A 10,106-nucleotide genomic window follows, 5' to 3' on the forward strand; every position below is an offset into this window, starting at 1 on the left:
GGGTCAATCGGGGTTGTCCTTGCTTTTGAAGAGCTGCGAAATGGGGCTCCCCTAGATCGCCTGCCAAGCGCACTTTGGCTCGAAGGAAATTTTGGTCGTCGGAAATGTAGACATGTAATTTTTGACCCTCCCCAAGATTTTTCACATTTTAGCAGGTTAATTTAGGCCTAATATCGCTATTTAAACTAATTTTTACTCTTGTACTTTATTTTATTACAAGAAAGTGAAAATTACAAAAAAATAGTTTCATTAATATTTTGCAGTCATTTTTAATCTTGAAAAATACCAAAAATAGTTTTGTTTTAATGGTCAGTCTTATTTTAATAGTTATTTTACTTAAGTAGGATTAATTAATAAATGAGATCGTATTTTTAGTCTCGTTCGCGGGGAAAGAATAAAATTTGGGCTCGAACAACTCATTTTTAGGCCTAATTTTCGGATCTAGCCCATAATTCCTAGGTCCATACCCCTTAACCTAAAAAAATCCTACAAAAACTTATATTTCTGCACTCTACAATCAGCCAAAAAATTACAAAAAACAATGACCTAGACTCTAAGATCGAGACCCCTAGGGACAAAAAGGCTATCCGCCGTTTCCATCACAACATAGACGCCCCCTGCATTTTCATCTTCCACATACCCCATTTTCTCACAAGAATGCTGATACCCCAAACGACCCCTGAACATTCTGTTTCTTCTTCAACCAAAATCACGACCCCTCATCCAAAGACACACACACAGCCATATATAGAGAACAAAGGGACTAAAATAGAATAGAGGCTGAAGTTCTATCGGATTTGGAGTTGATTTGAACTCGAGGTGGACTTCGATTGAGTTTGTGGTTGGTTTCGAGTTTTTTTCTGGTGCCGTTTGAGGTTTGTGCAAGGTTCGAACCCGGGTTCGCGATCTTTGTTGGTTCTGTTTCTACTTCTCGCTAGGCTTGTACTCACAGCTTTCATCTGTTGATATTAAAGAGAATCCTATTCAAACAGGTTTGTTTCTTTACTGGTCTATTTGTGTTAATCATGTAGTGTGAATCAAACATTAGGAAAACCATTAAGGACAAGTTAAAAATCAGTAGTGACTTCTGGGACTTTGTTTAATACTTTGAGCTGAGTCTATATCGTGATGATTGTGTTTTCCCTAAGTTTGGTTCCATAGTGATGTCTCTGATTGAATGAATTTAGCGCGTATTAAAACGTTTAGCGTCGTACCATTTCTGGATGGTTGTTCTCTCCATATAGATGCAGCTTCTATATTTTGCAGTTTCGACCCCTTTTTGGAGCCAATTTATGGTAGTTATCTATACACAGTATACACATTATCAGCCTGGTCACAGTCTGGGTTTTGCTTATTTTAATATGTACATACCTAGTTTTTTTTAATAATTATCCTGGCAACTCTAAATGTAAATAAGAAGTTGATACACAGCATACCTTGTCTACTGTTAATTTATGTACTACTGGTATCCAGCAGCTTCTAGTACCCTACATATTTTGTATCAGCAGTTGTGGTCGTCCGGCTGGACATTTGGTTATTAGAAACAATTCTTACTGATCAAGTTACTGTTGTCTCTTTCGCTTAACCCCTTGTTGACTCCCGTATGTTGCCAGCTCCTTTTGCAAACATCAGGGAGCCTTAATAGGCATTGTCAATGTATTCAAATAGGGGTAAACTCCCAAATGTTTGGGACACTTCTTTGTCTAAAGCGGTTAGAAGTTTTCTTTTGTAGTAAGCACCTAGTAAAGTAAAAGTGAAGTGAATGGATCTTGTTAGTTACAATTAATTTTCCATGCCATAATCGCGTTGATTCCAGCCGGATGAAAACACTTTGGGGATTATGGGATTAATAAGTTGACTGGTTGTATTAGTTGTTTTATGATTTAAATGTCATTAGTCGTACTAGAACTCTCTGTCGCAATTTCATTAAAGACTTCGATGATATCATTTTAATCAAGTGAACTTGGAGCCTACTTTTTAAGCATGATTTGTTCTCCTTTCCCATTCATTCAATGTGAGTTTACTATTTGATATGTGAATTGATAAATATTTAAAGAAGAGTCCGTAGAGTTAAACTTTAGAAATTAACAGGATGAGGATTTGATAAGGAATTAAGGCTATACAAAATCTTTTAATGGCTTCTCCTAATATTTTGGTTCATTTAGTTTGGTATTCTATTATTTTACCTGGATGCCTATTCATTTAATTTTCATTGAATGGCCTGAGTGTTTATTTTCTGGATTGTGGCTTGAACTTATATATCAAAAAATGAACTTCGTAGTTTGCTTTAGACGCGTTAATTATATAATTATCACGGCTATTACTAAAATCTGAGTGTACATTTCATGTGACCCGGTTCTAATTTTCAACAAGGTTAAATAAAGCGTGTCGTGAACCGCGGGTGCATTTCATGTAACGCGGTTTACGGTGTGTTTTAAATAACTTTGAAATAATTCCTTAAATAAACAAAAGCGGTTTTAAAGTTAAAAAAATGCACGTAGGTTTTAAATGTGTAATTAAATCAGATAATTGAGCCAATAATAATAGTTGAGCGACCGTGCTAGAACCACAGAACTCGGGAATGCCTAACACCTTCTCCTGGGTTAACAAAATTCCTTACTCGGATTTCTGTGTTCACAGACCATAAATAAGAGTCAAATTTCCTCGATTTTGGATTTTAAACCGGTGACTTGAGACACCATAAATTATCCCAAGTGGCAACTCTGAATAATAAATAAATAATCTCATGTCGATTGTCACTTAAATTGGAAAAACTCCCTTATACTCCCTTCTGGTGGTAGGAAAAAGGAGGTGTGACAGGCAATAGCGGCCGATACACCCTCGCAGGCCTCTTCAGCCCGAGGCGGGGCAGCGACGGAACCGAGCTGCGATTCGGAAGCCGCCGACTCAACAGTATGAGAGACAGTCAAATCCTCTCCCCCTTCGGTTGCTGACAAAGGATCATCTTTTCTTTCGCCTCCAGCTCGGGGACTCCCCGACCCTTCTGGAATTAAGACCGCTGAACCATTCTTAGGATCTTCTATTCTAGTTTTCTTGGAGTTAGGAGGACAAGCCAGCGATCCCCCTCATCTTTCCTCTCTTCATCGGGTGTTGAAGCACCCACTTCCCCAGGCAGAGTTTCTCTCATCAAGAAGACCTCCTCCAGACCTGCCCAAATACGAAAACAAGTATGGGGAATGGGAGCGCAATTAGCAACAACCTTTGAAAACTGAAACTATAGCAGAAAATGAAGTCCCACCGTGATCCTTGGCTTCCCATCGAGCCTTGGATAAATCGCGTCACACGCGCTCGACATATGGGCAAATCGAGTCCAGTTGAGCTACCCAGCCTGAAAGATCTCTTACTGCATCAGGGTACACCGTGGCAGCTGTATCAGCGGAGGTAGTCAGTCCACGAAGAAATGTATCCAAAGGGAAAAAAATGGGCAGTTAATTAAGCATGTCTACTTTCGCTTCATATTCCATCTTTCGGGAAATGACATCCTCTCTGGGGGAATCAAGTCCGAAGTTCTAACTCGGACGAAACGGCTCATCCACCCCCTATTCCTAACCTCGTCGGTGCAAGCAATGAGGGCCCTCGAGGCCCAGCAACAGAGCTTAATCAGGCCCCCGCAAAAGAGTCGGGGACTGTACATTCTGATCAAATGGTCAAGGGTGAAGAGCACCCCCTCGATCATATTCACGTAATACCTGGTCATGTAAACAATACGCCGGAATGATGGATGAATTTGGCCGAGAGTCACTTGATATTGTTCGCAAAAGTCGAGGATCACGGGGTCTATCGAAGGCATGGAGGGTACCGCCGGACCGAGGGTAAATTGATAAGTATACACAGTGAGGAAGTCGTCCTTATACGTCGTTATATCCTCCCCCCAAGAAGGAACCTTCACTAGCACCGCACCTCCCCAACGACAGTCAATTTTTACCATTTTGATGTCCGTTATTAAACTGAAATATCGGGACGCGAGTTCGCATCGTCCCGGCTTTGAAGAAGGTCTCTCGACCTTAAAATCAGAGGTCGTCTCAAAGGCCCCTGGAACGCAATCACCAGTGCTAGGAGACGTTGTCGCTTTACCCTCAGAAGTAGGGCTGTGTATTTGGATCGGATATCCAAAATCTGAACCGATCCGCTCAATTTCGGATTTTGGATTTCGGATATTTGGATCGGATTTGGATTCGATTTATTAAAATTTCGGATTTTCGGATTTGGATTCGATTTATTAAAATTTCGGATTGGATTCGGATTTGTATAGTTTGAACTCGATCCGATTTGAAATCCGAATTTATTAGGGGAAGTATAAATACTAATTTTAGTTTTAGGGTTAGGTATAATCTTATTTCATCTTCTCGTTCTCTTCTTCTTCATCACTTTCCCCTTTGTTGTCTTCGTTCAGATCAATGAATGAGACCAATTTGCTATGGGAGGAAGAATCTGAAGACGTTTTTTCCATAATGTATTCCACGGTATTTTTCATCATCTTTTCATTGTCTTGTTTCACTGAATTCTCAGTCATGGCTAGTTGGCTACCTCTAACTTTCTGAACAAGTTAGGCAAAGAGGTCTTTAGTGAAAGAAACAAGCCTAGATTGAGTATCAAAGAACTCATTTACAGTGTACTTCATCATGAAGCCTTCATGTCTTACCATAATTTGGATTGGAATGACTTAGTAAGCTGCCTAACCACCAAATTTGTTTGTCTAACCAGGAATGGAAAACACAAAAAAGAATAAAAGAAAAAGTCCTTAATAATACATACAATCCGATCCGAAAATTTGAAATATTAACCGATCCGAACTTTAAAATTCGATCCAATCCGATATAATTCGGATCAGATTTGGATTGCATTTTGTGAAATCCGAAATCCGAAATTTCAATTCGAAATGTGCTAAATCTGATCCAATCTGATCCATGCACAGCCCTACTCAGAAGGGAGCGTGGAAAAGGAAGGCGCATCTTCCTATGGGATAGAGGTGGAGGTGTTCACCATTTTTACCAGAGGATTACAAAGAGGAAACGAAAAATTACGTTTCAGGAAAGGACACTGGAGAGAGGTAAGAGAACTCTGTTGGGAGCCTGATGATGTAGTAGAGAGGAAGGGGTGAAGAAATGAGTATTTATGGAAGCCTAGCATGTGTGATTGAAGCAGACCAAAAGGCAGCCAACCACTATAATTAATTCGAAGATTTTGAGGATTGTGTGGACGCGACCTTTGGAAGCCCTGTCTATTACATCAGTCACTTGGCAGGGCACAACTATTCGTTTCGATGGAAGCGCCCAAGGGGCAAGATCTCGAGGACGTTTCTCTTCGTTTACTCTGAGAAACGCGGGGACTATCTGTATACGGCTAAAATCGGGAAGACCAATTTTACGGTCGGCAAGGCATTGCACAATCTCACCTCGAAGGTTCTAGAGGATAGCCCGGGGTTCGATGCCTTCGAGAGGTCTTCGCGCCTGATATCGGGGTAGAACAGACCGGTGCTTATCGCGAATAAGTGGGATGTTCCCTAGGAGCTGTATTTTCTGACAACGCCTGCGCAAACAATGACAGCCTACACCAGGCTGATTGAGTGGTTGTACCAGCTACTTTATGTAATAAATACATGTGTGTTGTGTTGGAACTTTCCCCCTCATATTCTCTTGATCTCATTACTTCCATTTAGTGCTTATATTTATTGTGTTCTATTTATTGTTCTTCATTTATTGCTTATTATTGGTCATAAAGAGCCGTCATTGAATTTATCATAACTGTTAGTCCTACATCGACTACCCTCGGCAGGGCATCCGACTCGACCTCGAGGCCCCGAATACGCAAGCTCGAGGCCTCGATTATTAGCCATTCAGTTTGGTTATCACATTGTTTTCAAGCTATTATCTTGTTTTCAAGTCTTTCACTTAACATCAATTGCCTAACAACTAGCATAAAAATAGATCACATATTTTTAGAACCACAAAATCAAATCTAATTGTAATTACCATTTTCAAGGTAAATATATATATATTTCTAATATTTATAAACAAGAGTTAAATAGGACGAACACATGCTACAGGTAATTGTACAAGAAGCAAGAAGTAAGGCTGTATTGTGGCCCGGGACCGGCCCAGAACCGCGGGCCTAACGGGCCAGTTCAATCGGGCCTGGGCTCTAGTGGTGTAAAAGCCTGTGGTGGGCCGGTTCAAGACATTTAGCCCGTGAGCCCGGGACCGTTAAGTCCGGGACCGGCAGGCGGGCCTGGGCCAGTTCAACCGGGCCTAACGGGCTCCAACGGCTAATTTTTTTTTTTTTTAAAAAAGACCAACGGTCAGATTTTTAAAATCTAGCCGTTGGCCTTCAAAATTTATCCGTTGGCCACTTTAAAATAGCCATTTGGCCCCCAAACTTTGCTTAAACCCCAAACTTTTTATAATTACACTTTTTTCCAATTCTCAACTATAAATACCCCCCCCCCATTCTTTCATTTTTACTCACAAAATCATCAATCTCTCTCAATCTCTCTCTAATTTTCTTCTATAATTGCTTGCTTTATTATTGCAATTTCGTGAAAAATTGTGAAGTTGGTGAATTGAAGTATTCAAGTCTTCAACGATATTCAATTTTCAAGAAGTTGTTCGTCAATTCGGTAAACGTGTTCCAACTCTTAAGTTTTAATATAATAGTTTTGTTAGTTTTATTTAGTACAATTATAATTAATATGGCATTTTCTTTGAAAAATATTTTTGGTGATAAGAGTAATGGAAAATCTAAAATTGGTGAATCTAGTAGCCAAGCTACTACTCTTCCCCCGGCTCCCCGACCCAGACCTGTTACCCGTCCTCTTCCACCTATTATTCTTGATAGTGATAACGCTTGTTTTCAATTTTCCGATAGTCAATTTTGCCATGATGTTGCACCGGGTCGACAATTAAATGAAGAAGTTATGAATGCTCTTTATCCTAATGAAACTATCTTTGAAAATGATGAGGAAAATGATGATTTAGATGAAACGCAATCGGATTTAGATGATACACCTACTAGTCCTGTTAATAACCCAACAGATACCCCGCCTGACCCTCCTGTAGTAACCCCTACTTTTAATAGACAACCTTCTAAACGGCCCGAAACATCTCTTGTTTGGTTTTTTTTTACTCAACTAAGAGAAAAAAATAAGGCTAAGTGTAACACTTGTGGGTCTCAACTAGTTCATAAATTTACTGGAGACCGTAGCGGTACGGGCGTTTAACTAGACACATATTGAAACACCCTAGAGATAAAGCTAGATTTTTACAAATGAAAGCTGCGCAAGAGGGGACAAGTGTAGATAGTACGGTTAACCCTAGTACAGGTTCAAATCTAGTTCAACCGGGAATTAACACTGTTACCGGTGGCATTTTATATTATGATCCAAATAAAGATCGTGAAGAATTGGCAAAAATGATTACTGTTATGTGCTTACCCTACAGTTTTCCTTCTAACCCTCATTTTGTATTAGAAGAGTTTTTAATCCTGCTTATAAAGGATGGCCTCGCGCAACCGTAAAGAGCGATATTTATAAATATAAACATAAATATGAACATTATTTGCGCTATTTACTCATATAGATTGTCGCATTGCTATTACTACTGATATTGGTAGAAGTGGTAATGACTGTGATTGTCTAGCTGTTACAAGTGATTGGATAGATGAGGAGTGGATAATGCAAAAGCGCATTATTACTTATAGAATAATTAATTCACGCCACGCAGGTAAGTTTATTGCTAACACAGTTGCAAATATTTGTAGATATTTTTGCATTAGAGATAAAATTATGTCGGTTTCAATGGATAATGCTTCTAGTAACACTAATGCTATAGGCTTGCTTACAACTACACTAAATCCTGCATTTAGTAATATTTTTCATGTTAGATGTATTTGTCATATTTACCATTTAATCGTCGGTGCTGGTATGAAAGTTTTAAATGTAGAAATTGAAAAGGTTAAAATGGCTCTTAATTGGCTTTTTTATTCAAACCGTAGAAGTAGACTTAGAGACTATTTTAAAAAATGTGATGAATTTGGCCTTAGAGAAAGAAAGGTTTAGTTATTGCATATGAATATAGGAACCCAATAAGCGCAACGTATAATGCTCGTGTAGGTGATGGTGATGATGATGATGATGAACACCTTACAAATCAAGATTGGAGTAATGTTAAAATGCTTGTAGACTTTTTAGAACAATTTCATATTGCTACAAATGAATTATCTGGCCAATATTATCCTACTATTTCTAACTGTTTAGTTTATATTGCAGCACTTGTAGATTTATTTACTCAATTTTCAGAGGGTGGAGTAATTTATGAAGAAGCTATTAATTCTATGAAAGCTAAGTTTAAAAAATATTTTTTTCCCATCCCCCTATTTTTGGTGTTGCTGCATTGTTAAATCCTACAATGAAATTAGGAGGTCCTCACTTTTGGTATTCAAAAATTTATAACGCTTTATCACTTTCAACTGAGGAATTTGCTACACTTGGAGATGCAAAAGCCTCAATTAAAATAAATGCTCAAACTATTTATAATGCTTATCAACTTGCTTTAGATCAAGCTAGACCAAATGTTCCAACTCCTACTTCGTCTAGTTCGCAAGCATCTAAAAGAACTGCGGGCCTAAAAGCCCTTAGTTCTTGGATAGAGTTCAGGGGTTCTCAAGGTGATAATTTTGGTGATAGTTCACAACTAAATGAGCTTCAAGTTTATTTGTCTCAGGGACTTGAATCAGAGAATCCCGACGGCTCCTTCGATGTTTTGGAATGGTGGAAAGACAAACAAAAACACTATTCGGTTCTTTCAAGGATGACTCGAGATATTTTAGGTGTTCAAGCTTCAACAGTGGCATCGGAGAGCGCATTCAGTCAAGCGAGGCTTCAAATCGGTGATCATAGAGCGTCTATGAGGGAGAGTTTGGAAAAATCAGTACTCTTCAGAGATTGGATCCGTTCGGAAAGAAGAAATTTTGGACTTGCAGAATCACAACCGGAGATAGATGACGCTTATGAAGAAATGCTAGCGGAACTTGCGCAGGATGCTGCTTCGCCCGGAAGCGGTGATGAACGACCTTCTTTTCCTACCACCACCAACGGAAATTCCTCCGAACCTTCAAGGATTTATGAGATTTGTTAGAGATAATACATAGACTAACATGTAACTTGTATTTTGGCACATCTTCCTTAGTTTTTTCCTTTTAATGGTGGTATTAGTATCTTGCTGTGCTCATTCCATTAGGGGGAGGAAGACTAAGAAAGATATTGTCATTCTTTGTTAATGTCGTAATAGTAAAATATATAAAACATTCCCTTGAATATTTCTTTGCAATTTATTTTGTGTTTAAATTTGATATAGTATATATATTATATATATATATATATATATATATATCTAATACATACTATATACACAATATATACTATATATATTTATATAGCTATATATAAGCAATTTATACTAGTATATACATATATAGTTTACAAGAAAGTGCCTTACATAAAAAATATTTAAAAAAAAATAGTCTATATATGTGTGTGTGTGTATGTATATATATATATATAAGACAATATATAATTATATATACACATAATACACCCTTATATATACATACTATATATACTATATGTATTTATATAGCTATATATAAGCAATTTATACTAGTATATACATATATAGTTTACAAGAAAGTGTCTTAGATAAAAAAAAATAAAAACAAATAGCCCGAAACAGAAAAAGCCCGTTAGGCCCGTTTAGGCCCGCGGGCCCGGCCCATTTAGCCCAGGACCATGTGAGCTTAGGACCGTCGTGGGCCGGTTCCACACATTGGGATCGTTTGGCCCGGGACCGCCTCAGCCCGGCCCGCCTCAAGCCCAGGCCCGTTTGGCCCGGGCCCGGACCACAATACAGCATTAGCAAGAAGAGATGTATTCTCGAATTCGTTCCAGTGTGAACAACTTTTATTGACAGATGTACGTCTATCTATCCCTCTTCAAACACCTATACTGCTGTTAGTAACACGTGTATTTCTATGTCTTCCACTTACTGGACGAAATGGTTAATTCCATCTCCTACTTCCCTCCCTTCCTTTCT

General features: G+C 38.6%; 1 long non-coding RNA gene across 1 annotated transcript; it reads left to right on the forward strand.

Moving 5' to 3' along the window:
• The first annotated feature begins 545 nt into the window (after nucleotides 1-545).
• LOC138874493 (uncharacterized) lies at nucleotides 546-9,331 on the forward strand. Its single transcript, XR_011401458.1, has 2 exons — nucleotides 546-992; nucleotides 8,739-9,331. It is a non-coding gene; the product is annotated as an uncharacterized lncRNA (long non-coding RNA).
• The last annotated feature ends 775 nt before the right edge of the window (nucleotides 9,332-10,106 follow it).

The sequence above is a fragment of the Nicotiana sylvestris genome, chromosome 8 (assembly GCF_000393655.2).
Source record: "Nicotiana sylvestris chromosome 8, ASM39365v2, whole genome shotgun sequence".
NCBI lineage: Eukaryota > Viridiplantae > Streptophyta > Magnoliopsida > Solanales > Solanaceae > Nicotiana > Nicotiana sylvestris.